The sequence below is a fragment of the Scyliorhinus canicula genome, chromosome 6, assembly GCF_902713615.1.
Source record: "Scyliorhinus canicula chromosome 6, sScyCan1.1, whole genome shotgun sequence".
NCBI classification, from domain to species: domain Eukaryota; kingdom Metazoa; phylum Chordata; class Chondrichthyes; order Carcharhiniformes; family Scyliorhinidae; genus Scyliorhinus; species Scyliorhinus canicula.
This window is the reverse complement of record NC_052151.1, coordinates 124629287-124636258: the sequence shown is the minus strand read 5'-3', so window position 1 is coordinate 124636258 and position 6972 is coordinate 124629287. Positions and strand designations below refer to the sequence as shown.

General features: G+C 42.2%; 1 protein-coding gene across 10 annotated transcripts in view; it reads right to left on the bottom strand.

Moving 5' to 3' along the window:
- Positions 1–6972, bottom strand: part of asxl2 (ASXL transcriptional regulator 2) — a 360043-nt gene that overhangs the window by 132762 nt on the left and 220309 nt on the right. The window lies entirely within an intron of this gene.

Sequence of the window (6972 nt, the reverse complement as noted above, 5' to 3'; positions counted from 1 at the left end):
CCACCATTCTATCAGCCTCTATTCAAGGCTCTGCTTAAAATTCACCTCTTTGATCACGCTTTATGCTCACCCTTTCTGTCTTCTACTTTGGCTCGCCATCTATTTCTGTCTGTCTGATTACACCTCTGTAATGCACCTTGGGGCACTTCTCTATATTAAAGACAAGTTTTGTTTCAATTCCATTAAAATCTTTCCAGGCCAACATTCAGGTAAATCTTGAACTAATTTCTGGGTAGATGCCAAACCTGAGATTAGCAATATGCTTCTTTACTGAAAAGGCAACAATGTTCTCTGACAGCAATCAGGACTCTTCATTTTTGCCTTTTGTTTGATCTTTCTCCCTTTAGTTCAATACTGTTAATAAGTTGGCCTATCTTCCAATTTCCAATTTGGTGACAGATTTACACATGGAACATTAACATATTTTCTCTTTTCATAAACTGATGGTTTTTCTATTTTCAGCCTTTCCAGGATTTGTAGTTAATGTCTTTTTCAAGGTTCCTTTAATTTTTTTGAACAATCTTAAAATTTCTCTCAATCATATATTTCTAAAACAGGGTTAGTTGTTGGAGGTTGATTTGTGTGGGGATTATGGATTTCATATTTCTGACAGTTTTATTATTCAAATAACTTTCTATCGGCTTTTTTTCGTAAGTTGTTTTGGATATGGCTGGTTTGCTCACCAGTACGCTCTGGAGTTCTTTTATTTTGGGAGCATGCTACATGCTGATATGGAAGCAGGGATAGCTCTAATAACCAACTAGCTGGATTATGGAAGCTATTAGTTTCTGAATCACCGTGGAGTCAAATTGCTGTGCCAGTAAAAGCTGCACCCTGCTCGGATTGTTCTTGTTTCGCTTTTAGCATTTCTTTGGCTTTGTTAAATTCTGTAGGTGGGCCTTAAAATTGGAATATAATTAGTCCTGTTGGCGCAAGCTGCAGGAATTCATTTCATTTATCTTTTCGTACAGAGAAAGCAGAAGCAGCAAGCAAATTATCTGATGCTGTAATGTTTTCCTGAAAGATTATACCCGAAACATTATCCCTCTCTTTTAGCTGCAAGCCACCTGGATTGTGTTACCTCCATTTTCTATTTTTATCTAATTTTATTTCTTTCATTTTGTTCTGACAATTATCTCCCCTTTGTTCTTCCTCCTTTTTTGGGGGCTCCCACTTCCATTAAGTGTCTTATCAGTGGTGCCAGCACTAATGGAGCCATAATGATCTATACAATTGTTGATAACGTGTGTCCATCCTAAATCTCTCAATTGCTTCCTTGACCATACACATGCAGCATTTTAAAATAATATACCCAAGTCCAACTTCCACTCAGAGCTGGTTCCACCATTCAGTGTGGAAATAAACAATCTTTGAATCCCTAATGTAACTTCAGAATTGCTAAATAAAAAGTAGAAAATGCTGAAAATACTCAGCAGATCAGGCAGACACTGTGGGAAACAAAAATAGAGTTTATTGGACTTCGATTTTCAGCCTCCGTCAGGGCCAGGAGCAGAGGTTGTGAATGCTAAAGTATTGGCTGGTTCCCTAGCGGCTTTCCACACCCAACCTTAAATTTCTGAAGAGGTGGGATGGCAGTGAGAGGGGTCAGCAGGGTGGCCCAACTCACAGGATGGGTAGCCGACACAACATGTGGAGAGTCTACTGAGTACATTTAAAAGAGACAGTTTAACTGCCCAGGGGTAATCTCCCGGCAGGAGAGCGGGAGGCCAGCACTCCAGGTGAATCTAGAGGCCCTTCTTGCCTGCCTGGGTGAAAGAGCAGCCACAGGCTGTCGTGTAGAGGAGTTCACCACCTGCACAACATTGGTGGTCCAACTGCAAGATCAAAATTTTAACCTGAGTTCAAAAGAGTGGGAAAGATAGTCCCTTTCACCTTGATACACCCTCTCTCTTCCTTGTCCTCTATACCATCCCGTTGTTCCTTTCAAGCTGGTAAGCGTCTGATTGGTTTCCAGCATCGAGAGCCTGCCGGCATTCCTTTATTGGATGGCAAGCCCGTCTACTGGACAATTAAGAGGGCTTAATTGTGAAAATTATGACAGCTCGCCCTGACCGCAGTTTTGGGTTCAGGACCTGCAGTGGTCCGGCTTGCTGTTTCCCACCGGAGAAAAAATCCTGCCAATTCTTTCAGGTTGTTGACCTTTCATCAGAACTGGTACATGTTAGGTATAACAGGTTTTCATTAAGTACAGAAGCAGGGAAAGGTGGGATGTGGGGTATGGAGGGAGTGGAGGGAAGAACAAAAGGTAAGATCTATAATAGAGTAGAAAGTCAAAAAGATTAAATGACCACAACAGCTGTCCCAAACATGGGAACTGTGCTTATGATTGGTTATTGCCAAACTCACTATTTATTCTGGAAGGTTGCAAAGTGCCCAACTGAAAGATGAAGTGCTGTTGCTCAACTTCCATTGAGCTTCATTGGAAAAGTGTAGGAGGCAAAGGACAGAGAGTTCAGTTGGGAGTAAGACCGAGAATTAAACTGACAGAATTAAAATATTAATTTGAATGTCTCTGGACCATAGCGGGGAATAAACAGCCATAACAATTGCTCAACAATCAGTGAGTCATGCTGTGTACAAATATGAACATTAACCAATGACTGGAATAGGCTCAACTATGACACCTCTCAAGGATTGAAAGCTTGTGATACACATCATCAAGAATTATTACTAGACAATTTTCTAGAGTCTGTAGTGGAAGGAAGGAGAAAGAAATCCAAAAAGAAACTTACCTTGATTTATAATGGATGGCTTTGAAATGTATCCAATTTCTTAATTAGTCTTGTTGACTGCAGCCTTTGATACGTTCACTGAATGATTAGCAATTATGCCATAATCCTTTCAATCTTCACTAATGGATACGTCTATATTGTGTGTATGTTACAGATAACATAGTTGCTGTGGTAACATGCACTTTTACATGAATATTGTAGTCTGGAGCTGTGGATAATGATGGCAGAGGCTCCATCTTTCTTTTTATTCGGTCATGTAACACGAGCGTTGGACATCATGAGACTTTAAATGACCTAAATGCTCGACATGAGTCACTGGTGTGCTTGAAGGTTGCTTTGGACAGAGTGGAAAATTTAAATGATGACCAAGAAACCATTGTCGATTGTTGCAAAAACCCATCTTGTTCACTTATGTGCTTTAGGGAAGGAAATCTGCCATCCTTATCAAGTCTAGCCGACATGTGACTCCACATCCACAGCAATGTGGTTGACTCTAAACTGCTGCCTCAAGAGCAATTAGGGCTGGGCAATAAATGCTGGCCCAGCCAAGATGGCCACATCCTATGAACAGATAAAGAAAAGGTTGCAACCATCACATGGCTGACCAGGAATAAATCTTGCTTTTGCTGTGTGCCATTGGCCTTTTGACAATCAACCTGTTTATGAATGCACTTTCCTTGGCCATGGCGGACTGGAATGGGACTCAAACCTGGAGCTTTTGGCTTAGAGGCTGAGGTGTTAACCCACTGCACCACAAGTCCTCTATCTTTATTGTGTAGCCACCTTTAACCCTTCAATATGGAATCCTTACCTTCTTCCATTTTAAAATCCAATTAGCATTTAAATTAATTTGTCATTCCTCAGCACTTCCAATTCATTGGCTCATCACTCAGAATGCTACAATCTTTCTTACTCTAGTTCTTTAACTTGGTGTTCGCAGAATTCTTGTTACAAAATTGGTACAAGTAGCTTCTCTCCACATTTGTTGCAGCCTTGCGCTAACTCTCATGAAATAGTACAAATTCAGACAGTATGCGGAAGAGCTTTAAAAAAAAAATCCTTCCCTATTGTCAAATCAATTTGATCTGGATAGATATTACAGTGTTCAATAACTCACTTACTTGAACAAAATACTGAAAGGCAAGTGTACAATCCTCATCATTGCAATGATTAGTTCATATCAGGGCACTACCTGGTAATATTTGATGGCGCCTGGCTGTTATGCCAAGCAGATATGGGGTCATTCTGTGCTAAAACGCAAATCAGGTACTAAGTATCTGAAACATGAGGCAAAAGGATTTTAAGCCAGTTTTATCTTCAATGGATATCATCACCAACATATAGTGCACAACCTTTGTAAATGCTGATCATAATCCTCCACAGAGGCCATCTTACAATTAACTGTACTTCACGGCCTATAACGATTAATATAAATTCTCTGCAGATATTTTCAATCTGTGAACATTAATTATGAAAAAAACACTAAATTGAGCCGTTATTTCGCAATTATATTCTAACTAAATTCTGGCCTGTGCCTTGGCTCTCAAAATAATTCAACAAAACCCATTTCAAAATTTCAACACCCTAAGAGGCTGTTCTTCAAATTCACTCCACAAATCAAGGATTTATCCTTTAATAGTTTGCTGTTTTTCTGAACATTTCTAATGTTTAGCTTGACTAAATCACCTGTCTCAAAAGCTCTAACCCTTGGAAAATGAAACATTTCACCAAGAAGGATTTAACTCTCTGATGGACAAATCTCAATGGAATTGATACTGGGCTGGATGTTCCGCCTCGTGCCACCGGTAGCGGAGTTCCCAATGTAGCGGAGAATCCAACATCCAGGGGGGAAAATGGAATTAATGCCATTTCTAATGCCCCAGCACCCCCGCGAGCATCGGGATCGAGGTTCGTGCTCCACCTCAGCAGGATGATGCAAGTGGGTAATTAAGACACATTTGATCTAATTACCAGGCCGGACACCCTGGACATGATTCTCCACTTGCCGACGTTGAAATCATATTCAGCGATCGGATGGAGAATCCCTTTTGATGCCGAAATTGTGGGCGGCGCCTGTTTTCGGATGCTCCGCCCGCTCCAAAACGGCGTTATTGTGAGTACGCTGCACGACATTGGGACGGCCTCAGGACCTGAAGGTCCTCCCTCAATGCTCCGCCCCCGATGGGCCGACTGAGTTTTCATCATCCTCACGTGGCGGCAGCGGACTGTGTCCAGGGGAGCCACAGTCGGTGGGGGGGGGGGGGGGGGGGGGCTGTTCCGCTGGCCTCGGGGGCTTTGGCAGGGACTGGTGGGGGTGGCGAAGGGTTTACAGGGGAGCACTATCTGGCAGGCCTTTTCCGCGCGCAGCTGCAGCCATGGTGTACTGCGCGACTGCTACAGGTCGTCGCCGTGCGCATGCATGGCCATGGACCCAGCAATTTTCCAGCCGTTTCTGTTGGAAACGACGGTGGTTTTGCGTGGCGCAACTGCTAGCCCTCTACCGGGCAGAGCATCGGTGTTTGCGTGGCGCCGACCTTTTTATCGTAGGACTAGATACATGCTCCATAGATACATAGCCTCAAAAGCGGAGAATCCAGCCCTATATTTTCCGGTCCTCTGGGCTGGGAATCAGGTGGACGAGAATTAGTTCTGGTCCTGACAAGCCTGTTTTTGACACGGTGAACCTCGCCATAGGCCAAGGGGGATAACTCTTTAAGGGAGTTGTCCCCAAAGTCCATCAAAGAGCCACCCCCACTCACACAATGCAAAACCTGCTCATCCATTTCCATCAGTCGCTCCCCCTAAATAAAGAGACCCCCACAGACTTTCTGACAGGGATTTCTCTTCTGGAGGGGGTCTCTTTATTAGGAGGCCTCTGGTTGGGTGGACTGGTGGTGGGTGGTCAGGTAATGCCCGTAAATTTGTATGGCAAGGATTGGGAATTGCTTCCTGATTTGTGCTCTCAGCTCCGGGGGGAGAACATAATCTCCCAAACGGAGAGTCCTGCCCACTGTGTAACTGAATATCACAATTGTTATGCAACTATTGTTTTGCTGTGCAATTATTTACATATGTACACAATTGTGTTTGTTTCATTAATTGAGAATTATGTATTGATCTGTCAATCAAAGATCCATTAACATTCTTCTTGATAGTGGTGCCATTGCAACTGGATCTACAACAAATCAGGACCAAAGCCTGTGTGAATATATATATATACACTCGCAAAAATATAATTTTATGTTATAGCCTTGTGGTGAAAGAAAAATATACATTTATACTTGGTTAGTTTTATGGTCAAGATGAGATGATTTTTGTTTCATTTTATACTTTGTTTTACAGAACATGATAATCAAAATCACTGCATATTTAGCAGATAAATTAATTGCATATTGATTACTGTGCTCTTGCTTATCACAATTGACAAACCGCTGACGATAAAAACTAAATGAACATTTCAAGGATGTACAGTTGATGTAAAATCTACTGACTATAAAAGTTGCTGTAGTATCATAAACAGAGTACAGTACAACGCAACTATTTTGTCACAAAGTACACACAAGTTATCTTCTGCTCTGAATGAGAGAGCTCTTGTTTTGTTGGGAGAATATGATACATGCTTAATCAAAAGTCAGACTTTGTCATCTAGTTTGGACCCTGCAAAGTTCCTGGATCGTTGCAATATTGACAGAGCAAAAAAAAAGTTATCTTCAATCCTTAAAGGATATCTAAAGCAGTTAGCACCTAAAATGACTCCTCAGATTCAAAGCTGGAGCTAATAGCCATTATCATTGTCAGGAAGTGATGTGACTCCTCTTGATGAATAACACTCCTAGTGAATTAGAGCAACACCTGCTTCAAAACAATGAAATGTTGTTGCAGTGGAGATTGCTGGGAATATTGGGTCACCCAAGCTTGCGATGCCAATGCACAAACATAGGCCAAATCTGTGATGGCAGCACACATACAAGGTGGCCAGAAATTTACAAAGGGTGTGATGTGACTACTGTGTTGCACCTGACGCGGATCTGGGTGCTCCGGTTAAATAGTAGGAATTAAAGGTACTATATAAGGAGCCGAGAGCATGTGTACGCACAAATAACATCTGCTCGAGATACTTTTCCCTACACCGTGGGGCTAGGCAGGGATGTCTTATGTTGCCCCTGCTGTTTGCAATCGCAATTGAGCCATTGGCCATCACGTTAAGAAGTTTGGGGGT